Source organism: Helianthus annuus, chromosome 17 (assembly GCF_002127325.2).
Source record: "Helianthus annuus cultivar XRQ/B chromosome 17, HanXRQr2.0-SUNRISE, whole genome shotgun sequence".
NCBI lineage: Eukaryota > Viridiplantae > Streptophyta > Magnoliopsida > Asterales > Asteraceae > Helianthus > Helianthus annuus.
Genome location: NC_035449.2, coordinates 45,228,988 through 45,248,040, shown reverse-complemented (window position 1 = coordinate 45,248,040; position 19,053 = coordinate 45,228,988).

Here is a 19,053-nt window from a genome sequence, read left to right as displayed (position 1 = left end):
GCGAAAATATCTTGGTTCCTGAAGAGAAGTTGCTTCAGGTGCGCTTTGGTGGTTGGGGACAAGGCGTGACCCAATGTAACCTTTTGTTCTGGGTATCTCGCGTTGAGAACCCATTTTTCTGGTTGGTTGTTGGGGGTGGGCCTTGCGACCTTGGTCGGACGTAGCTCGTCCGACATCATGACGTCTTTTCGGGCGTAGATTATCGCGACCCCTGATTCGGTTGGGAAACCGACAGCAGAATGGGGGACGGATGTAATCATATTGAAATCTCCTTGGGATTCTCTCCCAAGGAGTACGTCATATCTGGAGGTGTGAGGTAAAACCATGAAGTTTACCTCTTCTGTTCTTGTGTGTCTTCCGCTGGTAAGACGCACAGGAAAAGTGATCTGGCCTAGGGGAAAGACAGTTTCCCCTGCGAACCCGGCCAATGGGTAATCTACGGCTTGCAACCGGTCTTTGTCCTCCTGGTCAAACTGGTTGAAGCATTGTTCGTAGATTATGTCCGACGTACTGCCCGGGTCGATGAACAGACGCTCGGTGCAGTAGTGTGCCAGTTGGCCTGTGATAACGACGGCGCGCCTATCGCGCGGTCCGCCTCGGACTTTTGGAAAGACGACTTGCTCGTCTTTCCAGTCATTGTCCGGCCTTCTCGCCGCTTTGTGCGGCCTACCTTTACCTCCGTTGATCTTGTGGGTTGAGGCCACATACATGGTCCTCTTCCCTGAGGAGGTGCCTTCGCCATGAGGGGTGATGCGCTTGGTGGGTTTTTGTCCACCTGGCAGAAGGTGTTGCAGTTTCCCCTCTTTTAAGGCCCGCTCAATCTCCAGCCGGAGACTGATGCAGTTGTTTGTAGCGTGGCCCGAGTCCTTGTGATACTCACAATAGAGAGAGAGATCTTGGTTTTTCTTGGACTTCATTGGTTGGGCCGGTCGCAAGAATTGTGCGTCCGTAAGGAGGACTTCGTTTGGCGACACAGTGATCTCGGTCCAGTTTCGGTCCCGAGAATCTTTCTTTGGTGCCCGGTTATCTCGTTGAGGACTGCGTTTCCTCAGGTCAAACGGGTTGGTCCGCGGGACGTACGGTTTGGAAATATCGCTATTCCCTACGTCCCGGTTGCGTTTATTGTTACGCTTGGACCCTTGGTTGGAAGTTTCGACCTCGTGCTCCGCCTTTGCCATATGCGGTTCGAGGGATCGCTGTGTCTGGGCATATGTCTTGACTGCGGCCATGACATCTTCCCATTTTTTAGGCAAGCCTTCTTTGCCGGAGATGGTCATAACCATCTGCTTATCCTTCACGGCCTTGATGAAATGGTTCCGTGCCATTTGATCCGCCACGTCGCCTATTTCTAGGCACTCTTTATTGTATCGGACAACGAATGCTTCTAGGGATTCGTTGTCTCTGCGCCAGATATTCATGACGTCCAACGAGTCACGCGCGTGACGTCGTTGCTGGCTGAAATGAGCGAGGAACTTTGCATGAAAGTCCTCGAATGAGGCCAGTGATCACACTGGCAAAGAATCGAACCACGCCGTGGCCAGACCCGTAAGGGTCTGGGGGAAAAAATTGCACCAAGTGGGTTCATCCCACTGGCCATTGCTCCCTGCGCCTATGAAAATGTTCATGTGGTCGTCCGGGTCGGATGAACCACTGTATTTCCCAACGTTGAATGGGAATTTTGTTGTGGTAACATGGGCGTGGGCTATTCGCGGGGCGAATTTGGAGTTTTCGACCGCAGCATTTGGCCTATAGGGCTGGTTCTCAGGGCGTTTTGCAGCCCTGAGGTATGTGTTGCGTGGATGAGTGGGAGGTATATAGTTACGTCCTCCCGGTCTGCTGCCAGTGTCGTGTGAATCCGCGTAATATGTATGGTCGTCCGGGTCGGTACGATCATACCCTTCATGTCACACCCCGATTTCCACGTGTCTCACCGGTGGGCCCGGTGGGGGATTACCGTGACGATGTTGGCAACAATATAGTCAAACCACACAATTATATAATGCACAGCGGAAGCTTTAAAGATAAATACATATTTCAACCTCTGGTGATAATATCAATGTATTACAGGAGTTGAATAAATCCACAGCGGATCGTAAATAAACATAAAGTATTGTTCCATCAGATGCTGCAATCAAGCTTGCGAGACTTATCACGACGCTAGGGAGCTAATACCAGCCAAATTACGTTTAGGTACCTGCACTTAATCCTTTTGGGGAAAATACGTCAGTTTACACTGGTAAATACATTCTACTGACATATTTGAAAATGTTTATTAAAATTGATTTGAATGCACAAGGCACAAACTCTTTTATAACTTGGGAAAATTATAATAAAATCTTGTGAACGTTTTACATGTTCTTTTATGCGTTCAGTAGCCCGGGTCGTGCCAGGTTAAAGATTTATAGACACACCACGTTTGCGTAAAACCGTAGTATAAAAACCAACGGCTACGTCTTTTAATTTAATGTCGACACTTTATACCGGGTGTACGCCTACACCGGGATGTCGATGGTCGTGGCCATTTCATAAAATGATGCCAAGGATATCCGGGACAACGGTCATTAAACCCCCCAAAGGCTTATAAGCAACAAAACTGTTTAAATGAGCCGATCATATTTAATCAATTAACCACCTAAGCGATGGAATTATATAATGCTCAATCAAGCGGTATTAATATACCGTAACCCAAGCCCATATAGGGGAAATAAGTTAAAGTATTTACCTTTGCAAGTATATTTCCTTATTTTGGATTAAATCACCGATAGCTTTTACTGGGGCTCCTAATCTGGAACGAAGGTTTTAATTAACCTCTTAGAATCCTAACGGGTCGTTATAATGGCCGTAGCCTAGACCGGTTGGTTCCGATATATATAGATATGGTTTAATCGCGCGAAAAGGCGAAAACCGAGAATGGAGTGTGATTCTGACCCAACAAGTTCAGAGACTTGTTTTATATGGGTTAATGGTTCACACTCTGGATTTTGGGGTTCAAATAATATAATTTGACCCGTATCGGCTAATTTATGAAAACTAGTTTCATAAGCCGAACCGTGCGCGCAATAGGCGAAACGGTTAACCATGAGAGTCGTACGCTTATTTCCTAAGTCAATATGCCTTAAATGGGTTGTGGTATCAGTAGGATACCTTCCGTGACGCCCGTAACGAGTTTAAGTTAATATTATGCCCCGTAGGGGCTTTTTGGTCATTTTAAAGACTTTAAAAGGGCTTTTCGAGTTCTACAGGAAATCTGAGTTTCCCGAACAGCTTATAAAGCTTAAAATACTTTATTTATTATTTAAAACCAGTAGCAACTGGAATCGGGTCAAAAGACCTTGTAGAACTCATGTTTTGGCCGAAAAGGGCATATTCGGTATTTACCGAACCGTAGCCATAACCGCAGGTTATGAGCAAGGTAAAAATTATTAAAAATCTTTAAAATTCCCAAAATATTAATTTATAACAGTGGGTAAAAGATTTGGTGACGAAATCTTGGTTTAGATAGGCGTTATGCTAATTGCGCCGTTAATTACTAAAGTTTATTTAAATTGCGCTAATTAGCATAACTCTCATTCTAGACCTCGGATTGACGTGCAATTTTAAGGACATGCTTATAATTTAATAAGCAAGGTTTTGGTCCATTCACGTGTCCGAAATACTCGTTTTAATTTTAAAAGGCCGTTACGGTCAACTTTTAGGCGAATGACGGAATTGCGCAAAAGACTCGGATAACTCATGAACCGACCACAGAGGTTTATACCAACATGTGACCTGGTCTTAAGAGAGTCCTAAGGTATATCCATACCTCACTAAAACGGGTCAGAACTGAAGTCAAAGCAAAAGTCAAACTTTTGCGACATTCGGCTCCGAACCGGTTCAATATAGCAAATGATCGATTCAAACGAGCGCAAACAAGTTTATATACTTATTATCATGTTTTATGATTATCAAAACAGGTTCCATAACATATACATTACAGATTATGCATAAATCGCTAAAATAGCTTTCTGTTGACTTTTTAACCGCACGTTTGACTTGACATTTGACATAGTTAGAGCGGTGATCAGGGGGAACCTTTTTAGAGGTTTATTACCCACATAAATACCAACTCATGACCACTTTTGATTCGTCATAAGACCGAACCATTACTGATTTATTGTAAGGTCAAACCGTAGTTACGACGGTTTGGTTCTTAGCCATTTACTAAGGAAATGTGAAACCACAAAGGGTTAGATCACTTACAGAAGTTGATTCTTGCTTAGAGAGCAGAGAAGGGTGCTTGGGAGCTCCTTAGAATGACCAGAGGTGTATGTTTAAGTTGTGTGAATGTTATGTGCTAAAATGTGGCTATTTATAGCCAATGCCAAACATCTATGATCATTACAACCACCACAATAGTCCAGAGATGATGGGTAGGTGTCCCAGAGGTGTATGGGTCGAGTAGGGGGCGCCCATGCCTCATTTATTGGAGATTGATCGTTCACCATGCTCAAAAGTCAAGAAAACATCAACTTTCTGCATCTGGGCACTTTACGCGACCCGCATGGAAGTTCCATGCTCCTTTAACGCGGGTCGCCTAAAGTTCAAATATCAGGCGTGTTATTTAGGAGGCTCGCGGCCCGCCTACACTTAAGCCTAACCTTCACGCGGGTCGCGAGAGGTCTGTTTTTCAGATTTTTTAAAATCTTTTGTCATGATTATCAGAATCCGGTAATTAATAACGAAATCTTTCGTAATGATTTACCTGACCTTTCGGGTTTGAAAGGGTAACTTTGCGGTTTGGCCCTCGGTTATTTACCGATAGGGGCCTCGTGTTATTTACCCGCGTTGTTAAGTCCCTGATTAGTTTATTAATTATTCAGAAAGTCTTAACTTTCATTATTGACGCTTTTAACCCTTCTCATACGAATTCGAGTATAACTCTTTCGTTTTAAAACGGAACTTTGCGGAATTTATACAGTATATTCTAGTGAGCGTATAATACTGTTACGAAGCTTTGGGAACGTTAAAGGGTCACTCAGAGGTATAATTTAAACATGTTGACACAGTTAACCCCTGTAGCTCGTAATCTCTCACTTTCTTCCGTGTTTCGCTTCCGTATGATTTATGATTTATTCGTTTGAAGGTACAAGCATTTATTTAGGGTTACTATACAGTATATTTACCCTTGTTGACATTTATAACCCTCGAATTTATATACTTTCAAGGTTTGTCAAAATTAGTCCTTTATTTATTATAGATGCCACGTGTAAACAAATGACACGTGTTAACACATCATTGGACACAAAATTCGAGGTGTTACATCCTCACCCCCTTAAAATAAATCTCGACCCGAGATTTACTCAAATAAATAGGGGTATTTTTCTTTCATTGTAGCTTCGACTTCCCACGTATATTCAGGACCTCTACGAGCATCCCATTTGACTTTTACAATCGGTACGTGCTTTCTGCGAAGCTTCTTCACCTGTCGATCTTCAATCGACAAAGGTTTTTCTATAAATTTTAAGCTCTCATCTATATGCACATCTGTGTTTGGAATCACCAATGATTCATCGGCGAAGCACTTCTTGAGATTGCAGATGTGGAACACGTTGTGAATTCCATTGAGCTCTTCAGGCAAGTTCAACTTATAGGCGACTGATCCGACCCGTTCAATGACCTCAAAAGGTCCTATGTATCTCGGACTCAGTTTGCCTTTCTTGCCGAAACGCATCACTCCCTTCCAGGGTGACACCTTAAGTAGTACCTTTTCACCCACTTCGAAGTGAAAATCCTTACGCTTTGGATCAGCGTAGCTCTTCTGCCTATCGCGGGCAGCCTTGAGACGTTCCCGGATCTGGACAATCTTGTCCGTTGTCTGGAAAACAATCTCTGGTCCCGATAATTGGACCTCTCCTACTTCCGCCCAACAAACAGGCGATCTGCATTTCCTACCATATAACGCCTCGAAAGGCGCAGCCTTTATGCTGGTGTGGTAGCTATTATTGTAGGAGAATTCGATCAGGGGTAGGTTTTTATCCCAGTTACCACCTAAATCGATCGCACATGCACGAAGCATGTCTTCTAGCGTTTGGATAGTACGCTCACTTTGACCGTCCGTCTGTGGATGGTAAGCCGTACTAAAGTTTAAACGCGTGCCCAAAGATTGCTGGAAACTTTTCCAGAAATGAGATGTGTATCTAGTATCCCTGTCGGAGATAATAGACACAGGTATGCCGTGTAAGGCTACAATCTTATCAACATAAAGTTGGGCTAACATATCGGAGCTATACGTCTCCTTGATGGGTAGAAAATGAGCTGATTTAGTCAGCCTATCGACTATGACCCATATTGTATCGTTTCCTTTCCTGGTCTTGGGTAACTTGGTTATGAAGTCCATAGTTACGCATTCCCACTTCCACTCGGGAAGTTCAGGCTGTTGTAGCAAGCCAGATGGCTTTTGGTGCTCGGCTTTGACTTGAGCACAAGTCAAGCACTTTGCTACATGGGCGGCTACAGACTTTTTGAAGCCTATCCACCAATAATTTGCCTTTAAGTCTTGGTACATTTTATCTGCACCCGGATGGACTGAGTATTTGGAACTATGGGCTTCCTGCAGAACAACATCTCGTAGTCCTCCATAAATCGGAACCCATATACGTCCGTTCAATCTAAGGATTCCATCCTTGCTAAGAGTCAACTGCTCCTCAGTTACTCCCAGCTTTTCATTAGGATAGTTAGCTTCCAACACAGCCTCACGCTGCGCAGCTAATATCCTTTCCATCAAATTATTCTTAACCTCAATGCTCTTGGCATTGATTCGAATGGGTTTTACCCTTTCCTTCCTGCTCAAGGCATCGGCGACCACATTCGCCTTGCCGGGATGGTACCTGATTTCACAGTCATAATCATTCAGGGTTTCCATCCAATGGCGCTGCCTCATGTTCAACTCCTTCTGGTTGAACAGGTGCTGAAGGCTTTTGTGATCTGAATAAATCACAAATTTAATACCGTAGAGGTAATGCCTCCACAACTTCAGTGCAAATACAACGGCACCTAACTCCAAGTCGTGGGTGGTGTAATTCTTTTCATGCACCTTTAATTGCCTTGAAGCATAGGCAATCACCTTGCCCTTCTGCATAAGCACACACCCCATGCCCGTGTGTGATGCATCGCAGTAAACTACGAATTCATCTGTACCCTCAGGTAAGGTCAACACAGGTGCGTTGCTTAGCTTCTGCTTCAGTATTTCAAAGGACTCTTGCTGCTTTGGGCCCCAAATGTACTTTTCTTTCTTCTTGGTCAGGGAAGTCAAAGGCGCAGCAATCCTTGAAAAATTTTCAATAAACCTTCGGTAGTATCCTGCCAATCCCAGGAAACTACGAATCTCGGTAGGCGTCTTTGGCTCTTGCCAGTTCATAACTGCCTCTACCTTAGCGGGATCCACTTGGATACCACGCTCGCCCACAACGTGACCTAAAAATTGAACCTCTCGTAGCCAGAATTCACATTTTGAGAATTTGGCGTAGAGTTTCTCACGCTGTAGTAATTCGAGAATGCAACGGAGGTGCTTCTCGTGGTCAGCTTGATTCTTGGAATATATAAGGATATCGTCGATGAAGACTATGACGAATTTGTCCAAGTACGGCTTGCAAACGCGGTTCATGAGATCCATGAACGCAGCCGGTGCATTTGTGAGCCCAAAAGGCATCACTAGGAACTCGTAATGACCATAGCGAGTCCTAAATGCAGTCTTGTGTATATCTTCATCTCTGACCCTTAGTTGATGATAGCCCGACCTTAAGTCAATCTTGGAGAAGTAGCTTGCTCCTTGCAGCTGATCGAATAGATCATCGATCCTTGGTAAAGGATATCTATTCTTTATGGTAACTTTATTCAGCTCACGGTAATCAATGCACAACCGCATTGATCCGTCTTTCTTCTTTACAAACAGAACTGGTGCTCCCCAGGGATACGAACTAGGTCTGATAAAACCTTTCGCCAGCAGTTCATCCAACTGGGTCCTCAGTTCTTTCATTTCCGTCGGAGCTAATCTGTAAGGTGCTCTTGCTATCGGAGCCGCTCCAGGAATGATGTCTATTCTGAACTCCACTTGTCTATCTGGTGGCAAACCAGGTAGTTCTTCGGGAAAAACCTCGGGATATTCAGAAATGACAGGAAGATCCTCGATCTTCGGCTTAGGTTCTTCAATTATCACCTGAGCCATGTAAATTACACAGCCTCTGTTCAAACACCTTGAAGCTTTCAGCATAGATACGTCTTCGGGCAATCCGTAATGCGTATCCCCTCGAATGGTAAGAGATTCACCACTCGGAGTCTTTAAAACTATCTGCCTTTTGCCGCAAATGATTTGGGCCTGATTACGAGATAACCAGTCCATGCCTAGCACAATGTCAAAACCCGCTAATTTGAAAGGAAGTAGAGATAAAGGAAAAGAATGGTTCCTAATGGACATTTCACATCCTTCTAGAATAGTAGAGACGGTTTCTATCGTGCCGTCTGCTAACTCTACTTCGTATTTCACGTCAAGGGTTTTGATAGGCATATTTAGTAGTTGGCAAAATTTCTGGTCTACAAAGGATTTATCAGCGCCAGAATCGAATAGTACTCTTGCAAATATATTATTTACGAGAAAAGTACCTGTAAGCACATTGTCGTCCTTAACCGCTTCCTTTGCATCCATGCGAAAAACTCTCGCATTCGACTTCTTCGTCTCTTCCGCCTTCTTGGCATACTTTGGGCAATTACTCTTGATATGCCCCTTTTCATTACAACCATAGCAGGTTGCATCCTTTATCTTTTTGCACTCCACGGTCTTATGATCCTTGGACTTGCATAGCCCACAGGATGGAGTCTTTTGTTGCGACTGTGAACCAGACGCAAACCTACACTTCCCGGAGTGAGGTTTCTTGCAGACCTTGCAGTGAGGTCTTCCATCAGCTTGCCCCTCCTTCTTTGCCTCCGACCCTCTCTTGCCCTCACCGTTTCCACGGTGCTTTTTCCCAGACTTTCGTGAGGTATCATCCTCACGTTTTCGCTTTTCAGCCTCCTTGCTCCTTTGTGCCCTCAGACGGACAGCATCAAGTGTAAGAGATAAGGAGAGGTCAGTAACTGACCTGAAGGTCGTCGGCCTAGAGGCCTTTACGCTAGCCTTTATTGCAGGCTCCAATCCCCCAATGAAACGGGCGATTCTTCTGGGTTCTGGTGTCACCAGGTATGGAACTAGACGAGATATGGTGTTGAAACTCGTCAAATACGCCTGGCAGTCCAGGTTCGTCATCACCAGTGAGACAAAATCAGCCTCTATCTTCTCAACCTCGTGCTGAGGGCAGTAGTTTTCTTTAATGAGAGCAATAAATTCCTCCCATGTCATCTTGTACAAAGCAGACTTACCAGATGCCTGCACCAATGCCCTCCACCATGCCAGGGCCTCGCCCTTAAAGGACTGGGACACATACTTCACCACATCCCTCGCTGCACACCCGCTGATGTCCACAATAGTGTCCATCTCGTCTAGCCAGGTGATACAGTCAACCGCACCTTTCTCCCCCATAAATTCCCGGGGCTTACATGATACAAAGTATTTGTAGGTGCAACCCTTAGCACTGGACGCATCAGTATATTCTCTATCGCGATGAACGCTGTGCTCAGTAGACGAGTGTTTGTCGTCATCTTTCTTGGGTTCAGAGGGTGGTTTGGAGTGTGTCTTTGGTTTAGAGGGTGGTTTTGACACGGTTCTGCCTTGGGACTCAGTATATTGACGATCAATAGCTGCCTGAACAGCATTGTCAATTAGAGCCTTCAGTTGTGCGCCTGTCAAATGCACTGACGCATTGTCATAGTCATCTTCATTTGTGTGGCTGTTCTCTCCATTGGGATCCGCCATTGTAACTTGAATATGTTACAGAAGATAACAAAATTTTATTTAGGAGATTATTATATAGTTGTCTTTTATGACAATTTGTCAACCATGGTACAGAGACCATTTTTGGTTAACTTATTAATTCATTACATATTAGGATCTGAATATATCCTATTTCAGCTATATAAATAGTATTGGCGGCATAAAGCCTAATCATGATGATGTTTTATAATATTAGCCGAGATTTCAGAGAATCCAAGGCATAGAGAATTGAACCGTAGTTCTTTTATCTCTTTCTGACAGGGAGTCATAGACCACCACTGTCTTTTGTCGTTATAAGACAATTATTTCGGCCCTTAGGCACTACACCTCTAATGGATGTTTTAGTATGGTTGGCCCGTAGGCACTACATCTCTAATGGATGTTTTAATAATACTGGCCCGTAGGCACTGCATCACTAATGGATGTCTTTATAATATTGGCCCGTAGGCACTACATCACTAATGGATGTTTTAATAATACTGGCCCGTAGGCACTGCATCACTAATGGATGTCTTTATAATACTGGCCCGTAGGCACTATATCACTAATGGATGTTTTTAATAATACTGGCCCGTAGGCACTGCATCACTAATGGATGTCTTTATAATACTGGCCCGTAGGCACTACATCACTAATGGATGTCTTTATAATACTGGCCCGTAGGCACTACACCACTAATGGATGTCTTTATAATACTGGCCCGTAGGCACTACATCACTAATGGATGTTTTTAATAATACTGATCACCTTCATTGGTGATTTAACCCACGATTTATAAATCATTTAGTGGGGTTTGAAATCCTTAAAGGATTATTGTATAAGAATGACGTGCGTGATTTTAACGAATCACATCTGCCATGAATGTTAACATGCGTACAGAGGTTAACAGGGAATCAGAATCTTTTCAATTAGGTCGTACCATCTTGACTGGATCTCAAAAGACACCAAGCTAGGTTTCACCTTTTAAGATTCTTTATTTAGGCAGATCAATATAAAAGGAATGGTTTTGATTTATTTTTATACATATTAAAACAAAATTCATAACATACATTCCATAATCTCAAATACAATTACATATTGCCCTAAACGGGTCTTTCAAATAGTACATACCTTCACAGAGGTTTTTTTTTTAAAAATAAGTGACAAGTCCACGCAGGGACTAATACAAGATAGGTGTCCTCCACGTAGGGACTGAAATACGATAAGTTGTCCACACAGGGACTTATTTTAAAGTAGAAATTACATTCGTACAACTATTAAGGGCTAGTGGTCACGTTTCTTCTTTTTGCCCTTTAGTAGGTTTGCCAAGCCTTTGAGAAATCCTCGGTGGCTTTTATTCTCTTCCTCGAACTCTCTCTCCACACGATCTAGTCGATGGAGTATTTCTTCCTGTTCAGGAGGAGAGAAACGTGGTTGTGGCGCTTGATGCGGAACGGGAGGTCTAGGAGGTATTGGATACCCATGAGCTGAGTAATCCGGTGGTCCCATGTTTCCATGTGCTCCGTCAGGGTAGCGCGCATTATATCTTGCCGACACCACATATGGGTCGCGCTCATAGCCGTAGTTGTATTGTGCTTGTGACGGTTCGAACGGGTTGTAAGCCGTTGGACCTGTGTAAGCTGGTATGGGTTGGTCATACCCAAATGGTGGCGAATTTCGTGCAGCTGGTGCGGAGTTCGCCTCCTGTATAGGACTTGAAGGTCCTTCTTCTTGTAGTGGCGGATAGTGGCTACTACTAGAGTGTCGAGGAGTGCTGAAATGGATACCCCCTCCTCCTCGTGTAGACATACGAGCATTTGTCCTCCTACGCCTCGGCGGATCAGGTATTACTGGTTGTGCCGGTGGCGGAGGTGGTGGCGTAACTGCCTCAAAGCGTGAATCCTCAGAGGGATCCTGTGGATGTCTCGGTTGTTGAGATGTCTGTTGAGGTGGTGTGTAGTACCACTCATGTCGGTCAAACATCGCTTGGAAACTGTCAGGTCCTTGATAGGGCGTTCCATGGAAGGATGACCCATCAGAAACTTCTATCGGATGCGTGGGCGTACCACGAGCTGGTTCAGTTGGATCCTCATCCTCCTCCATGGGATCTTCAGAAAAATGGTCTTGTGGACCAAGCGGAACAAATCCTGAAGGTTCCTGTATGTAGTCAGCTGGATTAAACTGACCTATGTAGTACGGAGTAGGGTCGTCATAATTCCGGTGCGAAACCGAACGTTGTAGAGGTATGAAGGAAGGTTGTGGGTTGTTGGGATCATTTTCTGAATCTGGCCCAAAGGAGTGCCGGTAGGATGGCGTCGAGCTGTGCGAAGTGGAATGCCTCGCGGGTTCGTAAAGATCTCTTCGTCGTTGTGGCTCTTCGCTCCGTGTCATCGAAGGATGTCTTGTACCAGATGGTCCAGCCTCGTTATCGTGATGTGTCACGATTTCTCCTCGGCCTCTTCTTCCCCTTCCTCTTCCTCGGAATATAACAGGTGGCATTTTCCTGCTCCAAAACTTATTAAAAATCAAATCGAAAATAAAGACAAAAAGGAGTAATAATCCGAATTTGTCCTAAGTTCTTGTCTAGACTCAAGTATGTGCAATTGTGTCATTGAGATTAAACACAATAGGATAGTGTTTAATTCACTCAATGTTGGCTCTGATACCAACCTGTCACACCCCGATTTCCACGTGTCTCACCGGTGGGCCCGGTGGGGGATTACCGTGACGATGTTGGCAACAATATAGTCAAACCACACAATTATATAATGCACAGCGGAAGCTTTAAAGATAAATACATATTTCAACCTCTGGTGATAATATCAATGTATTACAGGAGTTGAATAAATCCACAGCGGATCGTAAATAAACATAAAGTATTGTTCCATCAGATGCTGCAATTAAGCTTGCGAGACTTATCACGACGCTAGGGAGCTAATACCAGCCAAATTACGTTTAGGTACCTGCACTTAATCCTTTTGGGGAAAATACGTCAGTTTACACTGGTAAATACATTCAACTGACACATTTGAAAATGTTTATTAAAATTGATTTGAATGCACAAGGCACAAACTCTTTTATAACTTGGGAAAATTATAATAAAATCTTGTGAACGTTTTACATGTTCTTTTATGCGTTCAGTAGCCCGGGTCGTGCCGGGTTAAAGATTTATAGACACACCACGTTTGCGTAAAACCGTAGTATAAAAACCAACGGCTACGTCTTTTAATTTAATGTCGACACTTTATACCGGGTGTACGCCTACACCGGGATGTCGATGGTCGTGGCCATTTCGTAAAATGATGCCAAGGATATCCGGGACAACGGTCATTAAACCCCCCAAAGGCTTATAAGCAACAAAACTGTTTAAATGAGCCGATCATATTTAATCAATTAACCACCTAAGCGATGGAATTATATAATGCTCAATCAAGCGGTATTAATATACCGTAACCCAAGCCCATATAGGGGAAATAAGTTAAAGTATTTACCTTTGCAAGTATATTTCCTTATTTTGGATTAAATCACCGATAGCTTTTACTGGGGCTCCTAATCTGGAACGAAGGTTTTAATTAACCTCTTAGAATCCTAACGGGTCGTTATAATGGCCGTAGCCTAGACCGGTTGGTTCCGATATATATAGATATGGTTTAATCGCGCGAAAAGGCGAAAACCGAGAATGGAGTGTGATTCTGACCCAACAAGTTCAGAGACTTGTTTTATATGGGTTAATGGTTCACACTCTGGATTTTGGGGTTCAAATAATATAATTTGACCCGTATCGGCTAATTTATGAAAACTAGTTTCATAAGCCGAACCGTGCGCGCAATAGGCGAAACGGTTAACCATGAGAGTCGTACGCTTATTTCCTAAGTCAATATGCCTTAAATGGGTTGTGGTATCAGTAGGATACCTTCCGTGACGCCCGTAACGAGTTTAAGTTAATATTATGCCCCGTAGGGGCTTTTTGGTCATTTTAAAGACTTTAAAAGGGCTTTTCGAGTTCTACAGGAAATCTGAGTTTCCCGAACAGCTTATAAAGCTTAAAATACTTTATTTATTATTTAAAACCAGTAGCAACTGGAATCGGGTCAAAAGACCTTGTAGAACTCATGTTTTGGCCGAAAAGGGCATATTCGGTATTTACCGAACCGTAGCCATAACCGCAGGTTATGAGCAAGGTAAAAATTATTAAAAATCTTTAAAATTCCCAAAATATTAATTTATAACAGTGGGTAAAAGATTTGGTGACGAAATCTTGGTTTAGATAGGCGTTATGCTAATTGCGCCGTTAATTACTAAAGTTTATTTAAATTGCGCTAATTAGCATAACTCTCATTCTAGACCTCGGATTGACGTGAAATTTTAAGGACATGCTTATAATTTAATAAGCAAGGTTTTGGTCCGTTCACGTGTCCGAAATACTCGTTTTAATTTTAAAAGGCCGTTATGGTCAACTTTTAGGCGAATGACGGAATTGCGCAAAAGACTCGGATAACTCATGAACCGACCACAGAGGTTTATACCAACATGTGACCTGGTCTTAAGAGAGTCCTAAGGTATATCCATACCTCACTAAAACGGGTCAGAACTGAAGTCAAAGCAAAAGTCAAACTTTTGCGACATTCGGCTCCGAACCGGTTCAATATAGCAAATGATCGATTCAAACGAGCGCAAACAAGTTTATATACTTATTATCATGTTTTATGATTATCAAAACAGGTTCCATAACATATACATTACAGATTATGCATAAATCGCTAAAATAGCTTTCTGTTGACTTTTTAACCGCACGTTTGACTTGACATTTGACATAGTTAGAGCGGTGATCAGGGGGAACCTTTTTAGAGGTTTATTACCCACATAAATACCAACTCATGACCACTTTTGATTCGTCATAAGACCGAACCATTACTGATTTATTGTAAGGTCAAACCGTAGTTACGACGGTTTGGTTCTTAGCCATTTACTAAGGAAATGTGAAACCACAAAGGGTTAGATCACTTACAGAAGTTGATTCTTGCTTAGAGAGCAGAGAAGGGTGCTTGGGAGCTCCTTAGAATGACCAGAGGTGTATGTTTAAGTTGTGTGAATGTTATGTGCTAAAATGTGGCTATTTATAGCCAATGCCAAACATCTATGATCATTACAACCACCACAATAGTCCAGAGATGATGGGTAGGTGTCCCAGAGGTGTATGGGTCGAGTAGGGGGCGCCCATGCCTCATTTATTGGAGATTGATCGTTCACCATGCTCAAAAGTCAAGAAAACATCAACTTTCTGCATCTGGGCACTTTACGCGACCCGCATGGAAGTTCCATGCTCCTTTAACGCGGGTCGCCTAAAGTTCAAATATCAGGCGTGTTATTTAGGAGGCTCGCGGCCCGCCTACACTTAAGCCTAACCTTCACGCGGGTCGCGAGAGGTCTGTTTTTCAGATTTTTTAAAATCTTTTGTCATGATTATCAGAATCCGGTAATTAATAACGAAATCTTTCGTAATGATTTACCTGACCTTTCGGGTTTGAAAGGGTAACTTTGCGGTTTGGCCCTCGGTTATTTACCGATAGGGGCCTCGTGTTATTTACCCGGGTTGTTAAGTCCCTGATTAGTTTATTAATTATTCAGGTGTCTTAACTTTCATTATTGACGCTTTTAACCCTTCTCATACGAATTCGAGTATAACTCTTTCGTTTTAAAATAGAACTTTGCGGAATTTATACAGTATATTCTAGTGAGCGTATAATACTGTTACGAAGCTTTGGGAACGTTAAAGGGTCACTCAGAGGTATAATTTAAACATGTTGACACAGTTAACCCCTGTAGCTCGTAATCTCTCACTTTCTTCCGTGTTTCGCTTCCGTATGATTTATGATTTATTCGTTTGAAGGTACAAGCATTTATTTAGGGTTACTATACAGTATATTTACCCTTGTTGACATTTATAACCCTCGAATTTATATACTTTCAAGGTTTGTCAAAATTAGTCCTTTATTTATTATAGATGCCACGTGTAAACAAATGACACGTGTTAACACATCATTGGACACAAAATTCGAGGTGTTACACTTCAGTATACGGTTGCGGGCCCAACCGGCTCTGAATTCCAGAGCCATGTCGGGATGCGGACCGTCGTCTGTCCTCAACGTAAGGACCTAGGCGAGTATGCACTGGTCCCCTGGTGTGGGAACCGTACGCGGAATCATCCTCGTTGATTGTGTGGACCGAACAGTAAGATAATCCGCGGTCTTCACGTCTGCTTCTCGAAGCTGGACGTGAATGCGCCCTGCCTTCGTATTGTAAAATACGATCGGCAGGGGTGTGTGGTGCTGGGGTCGGCCCAGCTTGTATTTGCGCTTCCGCACAAGCGCGGTTGTATGTTGCGGCCAGTAGGGTGGCCTGTTGGTCATACCAGGTGTGGGGGTCCATGTTCGGGGGGATCACAGATGCGTATTGTGATAAGTCGTGTCCGAACGTTAGGGATGGACCCCTTTGCGTTGATGTGCCGATATGGCCCGGATTTGGGTCCCGGGGGGTAGTCCCCGCATTTCCTGTGTTGGTGGGGAGTAGATTATCCCCGGTAGTATTGTTTTGGTGATCAGTCATGATTTTGAGAGAGGAAAAGGGATGATCGAAAAAGTGCTAAGAGTAGCGGTGGGCGCCAATGATGAAACAATGGTTAACCGGGCAGGGTTAACACACTGGTCTCGTCAAGAAGGGTTAATCCCTTCCTCTCGAGGATCGCTGGCTGGATCACTGGTGGGTTGATCTCCTGCACAAGGAAACAAACCGTGACTCGTAACAAGGAGGATGGGGTGGGGGGTGCTCCTTGTTACCACTCTCCGGCGTGAGAATCAGTAATTTGCTTGGGAAGCAAAGTAAGATAGTAGTAGTAGTGAGAGAGTTGTCAAGAGATACCTCAAACCTGGTTTGGGGTTGGTATTTATAGCCGAGGAGTGAAGGAGGAGGATGAGGACAGACTGACGACGTGCTGCACCTTTGCAGGTGTGTCAGGCTTGTCGGGTGTGGAGGTTACGCCACGTCAGTCTGTTGCTTACGTAGTCCTGACAGATGACTGTCATTGGCGCTACTTGCACTGGTGTGCCAGTCCCACTTGTTGGGCGTATAGGATGCGGTGCGAGCCGCATCGCTGCCTGCGGTAACATCTGATGTTATCGCGTCTCTTGCTTGTGATCAAGAAATACGCGAGATGCGGTGCTGGCCGCATCGTCGCCTGTGGTGACTGTTGCTGTTATCCAGCTTCCTTGTATTGATAGAAGTGTTCACTGGACGCGGTGCTAGGCCGCATCGCTTGTGAATACTTCTGTTTTCATACACCAGATGTGATGCTACGCCGCATCACTCTACCGTTCTAATATTCCAGGTAAGTCCTCCATCACTGGACCGATTGGATTCAACCATTGTGTCGATGCGTTCCCGCATGGACATAAGTAGGTTGTTTAGCTAGTGGGGGTTTTGATAAGGGTAATGGTCACTCGCGGTCGATGCTGACACGAGATCTGGGACCATACCCCTTCACTAACCATCAAATACTAGCAAGAAATTAGCGCCCCAAAATTATTAAACTCACAAAGCAAAATTCCACCAATCTTTCCTGATGTAATTGTACATATATGCCAGGTCAACTCTAAAACTGTAGGGTATGGTTTGGAGGTGGTACGGGCTCCATTGTGCCACATCAACCAGGGAGCTCTATTGGCTCTTCCCAATATCTAACATAACATGGTATCGGATGAAGCTCCTTATTCCTATTCTCCATCAATAACACCCAATTGTGTAATACTTCACACACACACACAACAGCTTACAAATACTCATTATTGAAATGGTTGGCATTCAATAGCTAGCATGGTATGGGCATTATTATTACTGTATATTAATAAACGGAATGAAATGAATAGTGATTTTGATATTATAATAATATATAGTTTTTTAATACTTTTATTATTTTAATATTATTATAATAGTTACTTTTTTTACTTTTTAACTTTAATCCTTTTTTAATATCAGGGGTTAGGATAAGCTTGGTGTCAACCGGTATCGAACCAGTACTGGTATCGAAAATACCGGTACGAACCTGTTCGATATCAGTACATGAAGATAAAAACCGGCACTAATACAGAAAACGGCAAAAGTTGGTGCCTAATTGATATTGGAAATCTTTTGGTTCAGGAAATTCAATGCTGCTACCCGGTACCATTTGTTCATCCCTGATCACGGTTACCGTACGAACAACGGTATCGTACAACTTTTTTTTGTTGATTTTCTTCAACTTTTAATTTTTTCTTTTTTTAGTTTCAGGGGTAGGGATGAGCTCGATGCCAACCGATACAGAATCGGTACTGATACCGAAAATACCGGTTACGATACCAGTATACGAAGGTAAAAAACGGTAGTGAACCGGTACCAGGAACACCAAAAGTCGGTACCGAATTGGTACTTAAGATCTTTCGGTTCGACAAATTTGGTGTCGGTACCCAGAACAATTTGCTCATCTCTGACCACGGGTTTCATACGAACAACATCGTTACGATACAACTTTTTTGGTTGATTTTCTTTCGGTTATCTTTTAGTATTTTTTTCTACATTTTCTTTTTATTCTTGTTAGCAGTTCCATTCGCAACACGCTCGCAGTAATTTCAAAACACATGTAAACACAAACTAAATAACAAAAGAAATTCACCGCAACGCGACGAACTTCTTTAAACCTAGTTGATGAAAATATGTTAAGGTGGATGAGCATTTTCACCCCCATACTCTATAGGCAAAGGTTGATTTCAAAAGCCTACACTTTGACCCTCAAATTGGGCCTAAAATTTATTTTATACTTTGCACATATTCTTTCAATTAAATCTATATATAATCAAAAGTTTAGTTGCATGTTAGTGTTTTAAAGCCAAAATTTATGATGTTATAAATTCACCACTTAAAACAATATTCATTAAAAAATATATTCCAAATTATAAATTCCAAATTATAAATTCCAAATTATAAATTCAACATTTAAAACAATATTCATTAAAAAACAAACTGCAAAATCATAACCCGCCTCCATCACCCACCATGTTCGCGATCCATCTTCCTCTCTACCTCTCCTTCTTCTTCGTTCCCCAATAGCAAAAACCTCGGCCCCCAATAGCAAAAACCTCGGC